Consider the following 16,222-nt stretch of genomic DNA (forward strand, 5'->3'; position numbering starts at 1 on the left):
AGACAAATAAAGAGAACATTCAAAAGGCGCTCAGAAGGCACCAATGTTATTATATGCGCTCGCGGGGCATGGAAATCAAATAAAAGGAGCTCAGAAGACACCAATGTTAATACATGCGCTCAAGGCGCAAAAAACTAACAAAATAAAAGAAAACTAAGGACTGGGGGCGGCCGACCTACCATCTTGGGCGTCCTGCTCGGCGGGGGAGTTCACTTCCTCCTCATCACCAACAGAATGGAACCGAGGAGGTTCCACGCCAAGGCGTTGGGCCGCCAAAATGGCCATTTGATGTATGATTCGAACCCGAAACCACTGGAAGTCTATACCTTCCATCTCTTGGTCCCAAGCTCGCCGGTCACCCTCCATCACGGCCTCCTCACCAAGCTTAAAGGAGTTGGACGCCTCACGCCGAATAGTTCCCACCTCCTCTTGAGTCTCCTTCACCTTCTTCTCAAGGGTGTTTACCTTCTGCACGAAGCCGACAACTCGTGTGGAGACGTCTGAGTAGTCAGACCTGAGGGCATTCAGCTTCTCCTCATGCTCCTTGACCTGAGCCTCGTACTCCTCGACCTTGGTCTCGGTGAGGCGCAGAGAAGACGCATGCGCGTTGATGGTGACTTTCATATCGGCCCGGATCTCCTCGGCCTTGTTCTCGACATACTTCTCGTGGTTTTCTATCTCATCCTTATGCTTGAGTACGTAGCTCAAGGTTCATGTCCCCACGGTACCTCCTAGCCTCCGCGAACCTGATAATAATTTTATGGTTATGACTGTTAGGACGAAGTCAGACAAAAAGTGCTAAATAAAATGACATGATTAGAAACTTACGTCTAACACTAGAGAGTGCATGGCCCCAAAGTAGGCGTCCTCTATTCCAGGGAGAGACTCCACATGCTCCCTTGGAATTAAAGCATACACGGTTTATCCTTTTCCGACGATCTGAAGCTAGTGGAAGGCGGTATCTCAGCAATCTCCGCCTTCCTTATCCTCCAAGGATCAAACTAACCTAAAAAAAAGGTGAGAAATCAATATTAGTACAAGTCTATTAATGGCAGGAACTATGTTGAGCTTAAAAAAGACTCACCACTTTGAGCTGCCGCCTGAGAGGTAGAGGGAGAACGAGGAACCGACTTTCCCTCTTCCCGGTTGATGCCTTCGCCGCCCTTGGAGGATTGGCCAACATTCCTGTCAACTGCCTCTTCATTGGCCGCACCAGCAACCAACTTGGTGAAGGAAATGTGTCATTCACCCAATGTGCATTAGTCTAATACCAAAGGTTCAAGATTAATTACGAACAATTAATTTAGTGAGATCAAGTGATCGGAACAGCTGGCTTGAGCAATGCTTCCAATCAGTGAGTTCTAATCCTAATTAGGCTCACAACTTACTCTTGACTAAACCTATAAGGTCACACCATTGACATGTAACAGATCATCAGACAAAATGAATAGGAAATTCATTTAATAGCTTTTCGGGAAATTAGTTCGGAAAACATAATTATACGATTGAACATCAGATCGTGAAATCATATATGGTGTTGCATATATTCGTAAGCTAGGCGAAACGAATAATCGTATCGTACGACACTGGATCGTCAAGTACGAAACGATAAATGAATTATCGAATGATAATTAAATAAAGCAAACACGAAAGCAAACCCACGAGCAAGGCACACAAAGGCGCCAAGCCCCATGGCCTTGCTGCCTTGGTTCCGCGTGTAATCCCCCGTAAATTTATAAACGTTATTTATATATTTTAACGTATATTTTAATATATTTAAATAAGAATTTACGAATGTTAGAAATAAATATATAATTAGCGTATATTTATTTTATTACATTTTAAATATTTCAATGATTTATGAAATCAAAAATATTTTTAGAATTTGATGTGGAAAAGAATTTGAATTACGAAAACACGTTCGAAATTGAAAAACAATCCTAATCGATTTTGGTTTCAAACTCTAAAACTAAGTCCTAATTCTAGCCCAATTGGGTGAAGCCCAAAATAATAAAACCCAAAATCTTTCCTCCATTCCCTTACAATTTCACGTGAAATCCAACCACACCCAAAACCCTTCCACCCTCTTTCAGTTTCACGTAAAAAAGAAAAAAAAAGAGAAAACAAGAACCCTCAACACTGCTCCTCCTTGCTGTCGCTGTCCACGCTGCCGGACCACCACCTGCACGTCACCGGCATCTCTCACCGCCGCCGCCGGTAACTCTCATCTCCCCTCTGTTTCTTCCTTCTTCTTTCGGTTTCTTGCCCTTCTCCTCCTCACTTATTCTTTCGTTTCTCACAAGAAACCACAACAGCCTCCGTTGTTTCTTGCCGGCGACCGAGCCACCACCTGACACCAATCTCCTCCGCCGGTAACTCTCTTCCCCCTCGTGTTTCTTTCTCTCCAATATTTCTTGCTTTCCTCCTCAATTGAATTATTGTTTTCGCACAGCCCTTCCTCTTTCGTTGCCTACAACCACCCGCGACCACCAACACCAGCCGCGTCGCCCAACCAACGACCACCAGCACTACTGCCGCCGTCCCTCCGCTGGCCAGCCACTCTCTTCTCCTTTTGGTTAATTTCTTTAACTCTAAAACTATTTAACATTTTAATTTTGTTTATGTAATTTAATTAATTTTTTCATGCTTTAAATTTATGGTTTCAATTATGTAAATATAGAAACCAAATTATATGCTTTGCATAACGAAATTACTAATTTTCAGATTATATATTTTCATTAAAATAGGGGTTTTAATTATTAAAGCATGAATTTTTAAGGTTTTTATAGTTTTGGAACCATGGTAGGATGATTATTAGTTACTAAAGTTATTGTTTTTATGATTTCAAACATGTTAATTATGTTTTGGAGTAGTTTGAAATTAGTTATATTGCTGGAAATTTAAAGTATGATGCTTTGAAGAGTTTTCAACGAATTTCAATAATTAATTCAATAATTATGATGCTAGGAAATCAAATATCCAAGTTTTGATATTGGGGAAGGTTCTAAATATGTTTAGGATGTATTTAGAATGCTTTGTTATTGTTGTGAATGATTAGAAGTTGATTGTGAATCCTTGTTGGTTGTTTTAGGCGGAGAATTCTCTTTAGGCGACTTTTGAAAGTGTTAAAGTGGCCTATTAGTTTGTCTACACAAGGTACGTACATATCTGTGTGCTTGGGGATGTGTGTTATTATTGAAACCATGTTGAATTTGTCGATGAACTTGGTGATGTTGAAATTTACATGTTTAATGTTGTTGGATGAACATGTTGAACATATATTTTGTTATGAGAACTATAACATGGTAGTATGGATGATTGATGCAGACATGTTGGTTAGGAACATTAGATTATTTTATATATATTGGTTTGGATTGATTGATCGTTTTTCCCTTTTAGCATTTCACTACTTTATGAGGGCCGAGGACCTTGTTTAGTAAGTTGAAACCTTATGCCCATATAGAGGGGTTGATCATCGTTAAACGAAAGGTTGAATTAATTGGAATGAGTTCTTGATTGATACATTTGTGATCACTTACTTAATTCCAAGATAAAACTAGTTGTGAATAATTGTTGATTGTATGACTTATGTGATTGTTAAGTCATAACAAAGTATTAATTGGTAAATCATGTAAAGTGAAACTAAATAGCAATAGCTTTAAACTGTGCACGTCTGAAGTGACGGACAAACAGGAGTTGGGGTTCATGGTGGTAGCCCATGGCCTTTTCTGGGACCGGATTGATCATCGTGTTCTATTCTATTCAAAAGTTCCTCGATATCGCAGGTCACTGAGGTTATGGATCGCGCCCGTACCTGGTATTCCTTAGTGAAGACTTCTGGTTGGACAACTCGGTCCATTGACTATTTCAATTAAAATAATATTAATGATATAAAGGTCTATTCTAGTTTAGTCAAGTGTAGTTTTCAAGTTAATATGTTTGGGTCGTCCTTACTTATGTTTTATTAGTATCATGTTAGGATTGTTCGTTTAATAGAATCATGTTAGGATTATTATTGATTTAGTATGTAGTACTCAGCTTTGCTGATTATGTGCTTTGTTTGTGTGTGTTGATCATGGCTATGCCTTATTGATCATGTGATGACCCATTTTGGTGAGCAATCTCTGAGGATCAATAAGCGTGGCCCATCTACAGGTTTGAAGATGATGCATCATTGGGATCGGGATTAGAGAGCTTGTATTTATTTTGTTTTGCTAAGTGACTTGGTTTTGTTAAATTGGACTTTAAACTTGTGGTACTATTTACATTTCCTTATTTTTGTTGATTGGTTTTTGGGATTGATTCTGTAATTGATTATTTTTAAACCTAAAGTTAGTTTTATGTTTTCCGCTGCAAAATTCTGAATAAGCCGTTACGTTTTCACACGGGCGATAATACTTTGATAATTCTCTATAGTAATATTTATAAAAAGGGTTATTTTAGGAAAAGGAGAATTGTCGGGGTGTTACAAAGTGGTATTTTTGAGCTAAAGGTTTTATCGACTTTTCATGTCTACTTTTTAAATTTTTAGGCGCCTAACTAACAAATTATTTATTTAAAACGAATTTCCTAGAATTGAGCTCCTAATCAGTATATCAAAAAAAAATGCGTACTTTTTTTGGGGGACCAAATTCAATTTACTTTGTTTGAAAGTATATTAATATTTCTTATTTAAGTTCGAAAATAACTTATTTATTCGAAATTTTTCGTTTATGTGAATTAAGTACGTTATTTTTCTTTTCGAATTTAAATTGAATATATTCGAAATTTAAAATAAAAATAAAAACTGCTGCTACAGTACTGTATTTTAAAAAAATATCATATTCTATTTATTCGTTTAATAAAAATTTCTTCTCGTATTAATCGTTCTTGTTTATTCCTTAAGTGTTTCAATGTTTTACTTATTTTGATTTATTACGAGAGATGGGTAATATAGGAAAGGGCATATAGGATAGAATTATATGTGCATTCGTAGTTAATTGCTAGCATAAGAAGTTAATTGCTACGTGCATGTGTTAAATGTTTAAGTGTTGCATTTAAATGTGCATAGAAATTGTTTGATTCCACCAAACTTATTGTTTTATTGAATTCTGATTATGCTTTGGTTGGGAAACCGTTAGTAAGAACTTAACTTGTCTCTTTCAGGAATAAAATGTTTCTTTCCAAGTACACCGACATAGGATCCCTTGAGAAGAATCTAAGAAGAGACCGCACGTCTTTTTGTGAAGAAAGTTGTGTTTGGATGTGAGTATTTTGCTAAGATACAAAACCAACCCATCTTAATGAGAGAAGACACCATAGAATCCACTATTGTTAATTGCTTACCTAACAAAATACCATACCTAGAGCTCAAAGATAGGTTTAAAGATATGCATTTTGAGGATAGAACACCAAATTTGGGCAAGTATGGGACTAGGAATGGTAGGTGGAGATACGACTCAGAGATTATGACCACCATTATTGTGGCAGTAGAAAGTAGTTTCAAGGAGGGTAAAGACATAGGGAGTTATGGTTGGGACACATTCATAGAGGAACCTACGGGAGTTGGTGTAAATAATGATCTAGAGGAAAATGATGTAGCCGTTGAGGATGAGAATGTAGAGGTTGAGGCAGAAAACCCTAACCCAGAGGTCCATGAGCCTACCATTGAGATCTCTAGTGATTCAGATGTGGAGCCTGAAGCTGATGATGAAATGGCAAGTGAGCCTCATCAAGATGAAGGCATGGAAGAAGACTCAGACCCGGAGAAAAACTTCGATGAATACTGAAGATCAAGTCTCCAAGGAAAGAACAGATAGGCAAGATGCCTTAAACATTTGAAGTTGTAATAGTTAGTTAGTTCTTTTATATTTTAAAGAATAAGTAGCAAAGCTACATCAGTTTAAAGTTAAAGCAATAGAAGTTTGATTATTCGTCATTCTTTTCAAGGATGTACTAAACCTTTATAGAGTTAGCAATAAAAGTTAAAGTATTCGTTTCCAATTTGAGAACTCCATAATTCGCCAACAATAGTTTATGTTTATATCATAGAACCTTTATGTTATTTTGAGGGCAAGTACATTATTATGGTTTAGAAATTGTTATTAACACTCTTTTGAGGAATAAAAGTTAGATTATTGATTATCCAAAGGATCAAAAGTTTATTTTGGGACGCAAGGGGAATGTTTTCTTCTTTTATTCTACCTTATTATTTGTGGTGATTGAACTTTGTTCCTTGTTCCTCAATTGAATGTCCTTGATGTGAATGTCATTCATAAATGATCGAGGGGATCACCTTCGTAAATAACTGTTGCACATTCGTAAATGATTGTTTATTTTATGTGAATTCTGGATGTTGGTGTGATATTACGTTGCTAGGATACTATTAAGTAAAGTTTTGAACCTGAATTAGAGTATATTAATTTCAGGTCGCGCTCTAGGATGGCCAACAATAATGACCTAGCTACTGATATTCGCCTCTTGGCGGAAAGGTTAACCTAGGAAAGAACTGAGCGTCCCGATTCTGCAAGGGACATGTTTGAAAGGCTTGCGAAAGTTAAGCCCCTATACTTCAAGGGGTAAGCAGATCCGACCTTCCTAGAAAATTGGATTAGGGAGTTCGAAAAACTATTTGGGGCGGTAAACTGTCCTGAAAACATGAAAGTAGGACAAGCTGTCCTTTACCTAAAAGATGAGGCCGATCTATGGTAGAGAGATAATGAAACTAGGCTAAGTGTTGTTGAAGGATTTAATTGGGACTCATTTGTTGTTGCATTGAGGGAAAAGTTTTATCCTCCTTTTATGAGAAAACAAAAGGCACAAGAATTCATAAACCTTAGGATGGGGAATATGACCATTGCTGATTACTATAGCAAGTTTATAGCGTTGTCGAGGTTTGCACCTGAGGTTGTAGCCACAGAGGAGCTAAAGGCTCAGAGGTTTGAGCAAGGATTGACCGATAAGATCCAGTTGGGATTAGGTGGAGAAACCTTTACATCCTTAGACATTGTGTATGGGAGAGCCGCTCATATTTATGGCCTGCAGACTAGGAAAGACAAGAAAAATGTTGCTGTTAGGGATACAAGAAAAGAGTTTAATGCTGGGGGAAGTCAATGGAACTTCAAAAGGAATAAGAATGGAAATGGTAATGGGAATGGTAATTTCCAGGGGAGAAACAACCAGAGAAAAAACTACAACAATAGAAACCAAACTGAGAGAGCGTACCACTGCAAGAGGTGCAACAATAACCACCCTGGGAAGGACTATAAGGGAGAACTGATGAATTGCAACTACTGTCAGAAAAAGGGGCATAGAGAGTTTGAGTGCTTCACTGAGAAGAAGAGGGAGCAGAATGGTAGTGAGAGTGGTAACCAAGGGAAACCAGGGTTTAACCAATCCGAAAATCAGAGTTCGAAGCCTATAGAGTCACAAAATAACCAGGGAAACCACAATAAGTCTGCCAATGAGAACAACAACCATAATAAGGCTCCGGGTAAACTGTTCGTGATGACTAGAAATGAAGCTGAACATTCTGCAGACGTAGTTCATGGTACTTTTTCTATTAATTCCGTACTAGTTAAAACGTTGTTTGATTCAGGGGTAATTCATTCTTTTGTTTCGCCATCTGTTGTTAAGAGTCTGAATTTAGTAGATTTTGAGGTGATTGATTTACCTGTTAGTATACCTACTGGTGTAACCTTAAGGTGTACCAAGTTGTTTAAGAACTTGCCTTTGAAGACAAAAGATTGCGTTTTTCCTTCTGATGTGATAAAGTTTAATCTGAGGGACCTAGATGTAATTTCGGGGGTGGACTGGCTAAGTTTGTACAAGGCTAAGGTAGATTGTGAAATTCAGAAAGTAAGTTTAAGGAACCCTATTGGAAGGTTGACCTCATATAGATATTTTGAGAAGTCCAAGAACCTTTAGTTATTTCTGTAATGCAAGTGAGGAAATTGATGAATAGGGAGTGTGAACTAGTTTTCTGTAGTGTGTTAGAGGTGAGTAAAGAAGTTGGAGTGAAAATCGAGGATGTTGCCATTGTGAGTGGATTCATTGATGTGTTTCCGAGTGAAATTGCAAGTATGTTACCTGTTAGAGCCTTTGAGTTCACTATAGACTTAGTTCCTGGAACGAAACCTATATCTAAAGCACCATATAGAATGACACCTCTTGAAATGAGCGAATTAAGACACAATTGCAAGAGTTGTTTCGTTAAGGGGTATATTAAGCCTAGTGCATCACCATGGGGAGCTCATGTGTTGTTTGTTAAGGAGAAAGATAAGAGTAGGGAATTGTGCATTGATTTTAGGGAGCTAAATAATATTACCATCAAGAACAAGTATCCTGTACCTAAGATAGATACCTATTTGACCAATTGAATAGCGAGAGTGTGTTCTCGAAGATTGATTTGTGTTCGAAGTATCACAAATTGAGGATAGCTGATAAGGAGATACCTAAGACCTCAGTAAGACTCGTTATGGTTATTCTGGGTTTATAGTAATGCCTTTTGGGTTAACCAATGCACCTGCCCTATTTATGGATTTGATGCTTCTATGAATTCCTAAATAAGTTCGTTGTTGTATTTATTGATGATATCCTGATTTATTCAAATAATGAAAAGGGCGTTGAACACAAATTCTTGTTTACAATGGGTGTACAATAAATATCGTACACCGAAGTAAAAGTTGACCCAAAATGCTTAAAAGTTACATTTATATGTGTAAAAGTTATCTATTTTTTAATGATCAATTATTTCATTTGAATAAATATTATTTCTTCAAAATCACTAATAATGTATAAATTAATCATTTAACCCTTTAAAATGTTTTCTATCAACTTTTTTATTTTATAATATAAAAGTTACAGAAAAATAGGTTAAAGTTACGAAAAACTGCATAAAAGTTATTTTGGTGTACAATAAATTTATTGTACACCTTGTACGCGCAAGACCTTTTGGGCGTTGAAAGCTTGAGGATTATATTGGAGACACTTATAAAGAATCAATGGTATGCCAAGTTCTCTAAGAGTGAGTTTCGTTTGGAGAAAATAGAATTTTGGGGTCACTACGTGAGATCCAAGCCATGAGTGAGTGACCTATTCCAAGAACGTGTCCGATATTTGAAGTTTTCTAAGCCTAGATGACTATAATAGGAGGTTTGTGAAAGACTTTTCGGAGGAAGCAAAACCAATGACAAACTTGTTGAAGAAGAATCGAAATTCAAGTGGACTGAGAAGTGTGAGAAAGCTTTCTAGATTTTAAAGGAGCGTTTGATCTCCGCCCTCGTTGCCGCGTCAATTGAAAACTTAATTACAAGGCTAATTACCCTACCCATGACCTAGAGCTAGTTGTAATTGTGACTCGCTTTGAAGATTTGGAGACATTACCTTTACGGGGCAACATGTAAGATCCTTACCGACCATAAACATCTGAAATTTTGGCAAAAAGGTCCAGTGAATCTTGGGGACGACATTAAAAATGAGTATTGCTTTCCACCCTGCAACCGATAGACAGACTGAGATTACTAACGGAATATATGTTGAAAGCCTGTACTATTGACTTTAAAGGACAGTTGGGAAGACCATCTAGATTTGATTGAATTTTCGTGCATCAATAGTTACCATGCAAGCATTACGATGTCACATGTTGAGGCATTGTGTGGAAAAAGTGTAGATGTCCATTTGCTGGAATGATTTGAGTGAAAATATAGTATTTGGGGGTAGAATTGGTTGAGGGAAATATATCCAGAGTTATTTTCTGAGGTGAGTTACGAGGGCGTAACTCGTTTTCTTTAAGAGGGGTAGAATGCGATAGAAATTCGCGCCTTTTACCTATTTTTATGGTGATTTTATGCATTTTATGCTTATTTTTAGCAAATAATACATGTTGATGCAAGAAAAATTAGTTCATGAGTAACACAAGCAACTTTAATTTGACAAAAGAGTGCACATTAGTGGCACAAGTACTTCTCCAGTAAGAATAAGTTGAAATTTTTTGAAAAATATGTGAATTTTCGTGTCAAATTTCGGGACAAAACTTCTTTTAAGAGGGGTAGATTGTAATCACCTGTAAATTTATAAACGTTATTTATATATTTTAACGTATATTTAATATATTTAAATAAGAATTTACGAATTTTAGAAATAAATATATAATTAGCGTATATTTATTTTATTACATTTAAATATTTCAACGATTTATGAAATCAAAAATATTTTTAGAATTTGATGTGGAAAAGAATTTGAATTACGAAAACACGTTCGAAATTGAAAAACAATCCTAATCGATTTTGGTTTCAAACTCTAAAACTAAGTCCTAATTCTAGCCCAATTGGGTGAAGCCCAAAATAATAAAACCCAAAATCTTTCCTCTTTTCCCTTACAATTTCACGTGAAAACCAACCACACCCAAAACCCTTCCACCCTCTTTCACTTTCACGTAAAAAAGAAAAAAAAAGAGAAAACAAGAACCCTCAACGCTGCTCCTCCTTGCTGCCGTTGCCCACGCTGTCGGACCACCACCTGCACGTCACCGACATCTCTCACCGCCGCCGGTAACTCTCATCTCCCCTCTATTTCTTCCTTCTTCTTTCGGTTTCTTTCCCTTCTCATCCTCACTTATTGTTTCGGTTTCTCAGAAGCAACCACAGTAGCCTCCGTTGTTTGTTGCCGGCGACCGAGCCACCACCCGACACCGGTCTCCTCCGCCGGTAACTCTCTTCCCCCTCGTGTTTCTTTCTCTCCTATATTTCTTGCTTTCCTCCTCAATTGAATTGTTGTTTTCGCACAGCCCTTCCTCTTTCGTTGCCTGCAACCACCCGCGACCACCAACACCAGCCGCGTCGCCCAACCCGCGACCACCAGCACTGCTGCCGCTGTCCCTCCGCCGGCCAGCCACTCTCTTCTCCTTTTGGTTAATTTCTTAATCCTAAAACTATTTAATATTTTAATTTTGTTTATGTAATTTAATTAATGTTTTCATGCTTTAAATTTATGGTTTTAATTATGTAAATATAGAAACCAAATTATATGCTTTGCATAACGAAATTACTAATTTTAAGATTATATATTTTGATTAAAATAGGGGTTTTAATTATTAAAGCATGAATTTTAAAGGTTTTTATAGTTTTGAAACCATGGTAGGATGATTATAAGTTATTAAAGTTATTGTTTTTATGATTTTAAACATGTTAATTATGTTTTGGAGTAGTTTGAAATTAGTTATATTGCTGAAAATTTAAAGTATGATGCTTTGAAGAGTTTTCAACGAATTTCAATAATTAATTCAATAATTATGATGCTAGGAAATCAAATATCCAAGTTTTGATATTGGGGAAGGTTCTAAATATGTTTAGGATGTATTTAGAATGCTTTGTTATTGTTGTGAATGATTAGAAGTTGATTGGGAATCCTTGTTGGTTGTTTTAGGCGGAGAATTCTCTTTAGGCGACTTTTGAAAGTGTTAAAGTTGCATATCAGTTTGTCTACACAAGGTACGTACATACCTGTGTGCTTGGGGATGTGTGTTATTATTGAAACCATGTTGAATTTATCGATGAACTTGGTGATGTTGAAATTTACATGTTTAATGTTGTTGGATGAACATGTTGAACATATATTTTGTTATGAGAACTATAACATGTTAGTATGGATGATTGATGCAAACATGTTGGTTGGGAACATTAGATTATTTTATATATATTGGTTTGGATCGATTGATCGTTGTTCCCTTTTAGAATTTCACTACTTTATGAGGGCCGATGACCTTGTTTAGTAAGTTGAAACCTTATACCCATATAGAGGGGTTGATCATCGTTAAACGAAAGGTTGAATTAATTGGAATGAGTTCTTGATTGATACATTTGTGATCACTTACTTAATTCAAACATAAAACCAGTTGTGAATAATTGTTGATTGTATGACTTGTGTGATTGTTGAGTCATAACAAAGTATTAATTGGTAAATCATGTAAAGTGAAACTGAATAGCAATAGCTTTAGACTGTGCACGTCTGAAGTGACGGACAAACAGGAGTTGGGGTTCATGGTGGTAGCTCATGGCCTTTTCTGGGACCGGATTGATCACCGTGTTCTATTCTATTCAAAAGTTCCTCGATATCGCAGGTCACTGAGGTTACGGATCGCGCCCATACCTCGTATTCCTTATGTGAAGACTTCTGGTTGGACAACTCGGTCCATTGACTATTTCAATTAAAATAATATTACTGATATAAAGGTCTATTCTAGTTTAGTCAAGTGTAGTTTTCAAGTTAATATGTTTGGGTTGTCCTTACTTATGTTTTATTAGTATCATGTTAGGATTGTTCGTTTAATAGAATCATGTTAGGATTATTATTGATTTAGTATGTAGTACTCAGCTTTGCTGATTACGTGCTTTGTTTGTGTGTGTTGATCATGGCTATGCCTTATTGATCCTGTGATGACCCATTTTGGTGAGCAGTCTCTAAGGATCAATAAGCGTTTCCCATCTAGAGGTTTGAAGATTGCATCATTGGGATCATGATTAGAGAGCTTGTATTTATTTATTTTTGCTAAGTGACTTGGGTTTGTTAAATTGGACTTTAAACTTGTGGTACTATTTACATTTCCTTATTTTCGTTGATGGGTTTTTGGGATTAATTCTGTAATTGATTATTTATAAACCTAAAGTTAGTTTTATGTTTTTCGCTGCAAAATTCTGAATAAGCCGTTACGTTTTCACACAGGCGATAATACTTTGATAATTCTCTATAGTTATATTTATAAAAAAAAAAGGTTATTTTAGGAAAAGGAGAATTGTCGGGGTGTTACAGCGTGCGCGAGGAAGCCACATCAACAGCAGCAGTGACGACCCAAGTCCCACTGCCTGCTGCGCTGTGCGCGTGTGTGTGTTAGCGTGGTCGGGGTCTTGTTGGCCGGTCGGGCTTCTTGCTTGGCCGGTTGGCTTGGCCCATGTGATAGGATATTATAATATCCTATTCCACATGTTTTCCTAACCTAATGCAATCATAATATTCTAACCTAAGGCAAGAGAGAAAACCCTAATTCTCTCTGTGCCTCCATTAGAGTGTTCATAACAAAAGCTAACTATCTTCAAGGAGGTCTAAGCCATCAATCTCAAGACAGATCTAAACGTGTTGGTGAACCAAGTAGAGGAACGACATTTGGAGTTCTTGTTTGTGTTCGTTGAACTATAGGAAAACACGCTACAAACGTAAGTAATGCTTGATCTGTACTTTATACATGCTTCCTGGCCGGCTTTGGGGTCATTCCGCTATCATGTTATGTATTTATATGTAAACCCCTACGGTGGTATCATGAGCTACATGTATTTAAAGTACTTATTAGCATGTTTATGTTTGTGGTTATTGTCGAATTTTTCTGATTTTTTTCGTGAATTTTCAAATTGTTTCTGGATTATTGGATAAGTCGTAGAAAGTGATTCTGAATTCATAAAGTGTCGGAAACTCGACTATTCTGACCCTAATCTGATTGGAAACGACGTTTTAAAATCACCTCCTGTGAACATAATCTCAAAAACAGGTCACAGAGTATGATTTGTTGGTCATTTTTGCTAATTAATGAATTAAAACATTAATTTTGGTATGTTTTTGAATTAATTGCTCGACCACATAAACTATGAATTAATTGAAATTTTGCCCTACTGTCATTAATAATATTATTAACATATAGTAATTTTTTGGTTCATGAATATTGAATAAAAACCCTAATCTTAATTTAACGCAGATTAATGGATTTTAGATCGAAAATTAATTTTATTAATTGGTTAGATCTGAAAATTTATTTAGGTGAGAAGAGGAATATTATTTCATGTTTAAATGGAAAATTTAAAAATTTATGGATTTAAATTTAGATTGGATTCGTTAGTTTTAATCGTTCACCTAAACCAAATTTAATAAAAAACCTGATTTTTAAATGTTTAGAACGATTTAAAGTTTTGGATAAGATTATCAAACTTATTCAAATTTTTGTTGATATTGATCGTTCGTTAAATTTGAATATTAGTTAGCCTAAATTTATAAATTTCATAAATTGGATTGTTTGAAATTTTATTAAATCACCCAATTTAACATTTTTCGTAATTAAAACAATTAGATTTGTAAATATTATGAAAAATATATTTCGTGCAATTTTCGTTTCGTATATTGAAATTTATTTCTTTTAATAATCGGACGAGCAAGCCACTTGCACGAGGCAAGGGCTGTCCATGCGAGACGAAGGGACAAGGCACTCACACGAAGGCAGCCATGGGCGCGAGCTACGAGCTAGGGGCGTGGCATGTGCACAGAGCTGGGCAAAGCCTTCAGACGAGCTCGCGGCACGCGACACCCAGAGACCAGCGATGCTCCAGCGAGCGATCTCGCGAGGGAGCGCGCGCTGGCCGAGCGCAACCAGCAACGAGAGCAAGCACAAACAGCGGCCATGGGCGAGCAAGCCTATGCGCTACTGCAGGGCCTTCGTGCCTACGCGTTGGGACTTCGAGCCTTCGCGTTGGTGAGTTGGTGCGATGCACTGCGCATCTATGGGCTGGGTGCTTGCCTAACCCACGATGCATCAAATTGTGCAAATTTTGCTTTGTTTTATTTTAAGGCCCAATTTTGGGCTTTGGGATTAATTTTGCACAAAGGGGCTAACGGTGGACTTTTTCATTATAACACTTTCTCTCTCTATCAAATACTTACTTAGGCATCGGAGAAAATATTTCTACCGGAATATTCTTGTTTTGCAGGTTGTAAGAAGACTGTGCCAACGCATACCTGATACCTCCGTGGAAAGGGTGACACGTCAGCACCAACGAAAGTTCCTACATCAGTAAGTATATGAGTTGAGGAGATTGCCAAAAAAAAAAAAATTGTTGAGGAGATTGCCAAAAAAAAATAATATTATTGCCGGAATTAAAGATTTCTGGCGAGGATATCAGGACGCCGGCGGAGAGGGGGGCAAAAAAAATGAAGGGAGGGAGTAACTTTTTATAAAAACATATTCGTACTTTAATGCTAGTAACGCGAGCGATATTTGTATACGAGGACATCGAATAACGTTACACACATTTTTTTCGTCAAATATAATAAAAAGATCTACAAAGTACTTTGTACTCCGTAATACGTAACGAGATACAAAGATCGTCCTTTTTTGACATTATGCTAAAATGTGATTGCTTGATGAATGAGATGATTGTTACAGGTTAATGTCACATGGGTTTGAAGAATAAATATTATGTTGGGGTCATGATTGTTGTCTAAGTGTCTAATGCTACACATTACTACGTACATTAGTCTTTACACACGTTGTCGCATTATGCGATAACATGTGGATGTCAACTAATTTAGTTGATAAAATATTGAGAGGATGGTACTCAGGATTTGGGATCGGATCCCGTTTAGATTATTTGTTGTCTTACTCTTTGTGGCTCTTTCTACACCAGAAACCTAAATAATACTCCATCCGTTTCTTTTTGTTCTTTACATTTTCCTTTTTGGATGTCTCAAAATATTTGTACATTTCCTTTTATATTATCACATAAATGTTTTAATATTCTATTAAAATTTGTGTCAAATGATTATTTTGACCAATTAAATTAATTGAGTTATTTAAACTCTCACACTTTTCTATTGGGACATTAAATTTTTTCCATTTTCCCAATATCAAAATTTTGATAAGAGTGAAACCGTTATAAATAAACGCAATTATCTGTGTCTAAATAAAAAGTTAGAGAAATCTCAATACATATTAATTAGTAAAAAAAAAAAGTAGTTGTAAATAGTGCTTACGTTTCAACTTGCCATCCATATATAACAATTAGATTTGTAAATATTATGAAAAATATATTTCGTGCAATTTTCGTTTCGTATATTGAAATTTATTTCTTTTAATAATCGGACGAGCAAGCCACTTGCACGAGGCAAGGGCTGTCCATGCGAGACGAAGGGACAAGGCACTCACACGAAGGCAGCCATGGGCGCGAGCTACGAGCTAGGGGCGTGGCATGTGCACAGAGCTGGGCAAAGCCTTCAGACGAGCTCGCGGCACGCGACACCCAGAGACCAGCGATGCTCCAGCGAGCGATCTCACGAGGGAGCGCGCGCTGGCCGAGCGCAACCAGCAACGAGAGCAAGCACAAACAGCGGCCATGGGCGAGCAAGCCTATGCGCTACTGCAGGGCCTTCGTGCCTACGCGTTGGGACTTCGAGCCTTCGCGTTGGTGAGTTGGTGCGATGCACTGCGCAT

This window comes from Spinacia oleracea, chromosome 4, assembly GCF_020520425.1.
Source record: "Spinacia oleracea cultivar Varoflay chromosome 4, BTI_SOV_V1, whole genome shotgun sequence".
Taxonomy (NCBI): Eukaryota; Viridiplantae; Streptophyta; class Magnoliopsida; order Caryophyllales; family Amaranthaceae; genus Spinacia; species Spinacia oleracea.